Raw genomic sequence first — 901 nt, forward strand, 5'->3', positions numbered from 1 at the left:
CATCTGGAACCCTGGTGCACTGAAGCTCCCGGAAGGGGCGGCACAGGTCTTCCTGGTTGCTGCCGCTGCAGAGAGCCCCTGGGCAGCACCCCACGAGCAAACCTGAGCCTCGGGACCACAGGTAAGACCAAATTTTCTGCTGCAAGAAAGCTGCCTGGTGAACTCAAGACACAGGCCCACAGGAACAGCTGAAGACCTGTAGAGAGGAAAAACTACACGCCCGAAAGCAGAACACTCTGTCCCCATAACTGACTGAAAGAGAGGAAAACAGGTCTACAGCACTCCTGACACACAGGCTTATAGGACAGTCTAGCCACGGTCAGAAATAGCAGAACAAAGTAACACTAGAGATAATCTGATGGCGAGAGGCAAGCGCAGGAACCCAAGCAACAGAAACCAAGACTACATGCCATCATCGGAGCCCAATTCTCCCACCAAAACAAACATGGAATATCCAAACACACCAGAAAAGCAAGATCTAGTTTCAAAATCATATTTGATCATGATGCTGGAGGACTTCAAGAAAGACATGAACACACTTAGGGAAGCACAGGAAAACATTAATAAACAAGTAGAAGCCTACAGAGAGGAATCGCAAAAATCCCTGAAAGAATTCCAGGAAAACACAATCAAACAGTTGAAGGAATTAAAAATGAAAATAGAAGCAATCAAGAAAGAACACATGGAAACAACCCTGGATATAGAAAACCAAAAGAAGAGACAAGGAGCTGTAGATACAAGCTTCACCAACAGAATACAAGAGATGGAAGAGAGAATCTCAGGAGCAGAAGATTCCATAGAAATCATTGACTCAACTGTCAAAGATAATGTAAAGCGGGAAAAAGCTACTGGTCCAAAACATACAGGAAATCCAGGACTCAATGAGAAGATCAAACCTAAG

The sequence above is a fragment of the Rattus norvegicus genome, chromosome 3 (genome assembly GCF_036323735.1).
Source record: "Rattus norvegicus strain BN/NHsdMcwi chromosome 3, GRCr8, whole genome shotgun sequence".
NCBI classification, from domain to species: Eukaryota; Metazoa; Chordata; class Mammalia; order Rodentia; family Muridae; genus Rattus; species Rattus norvegicus.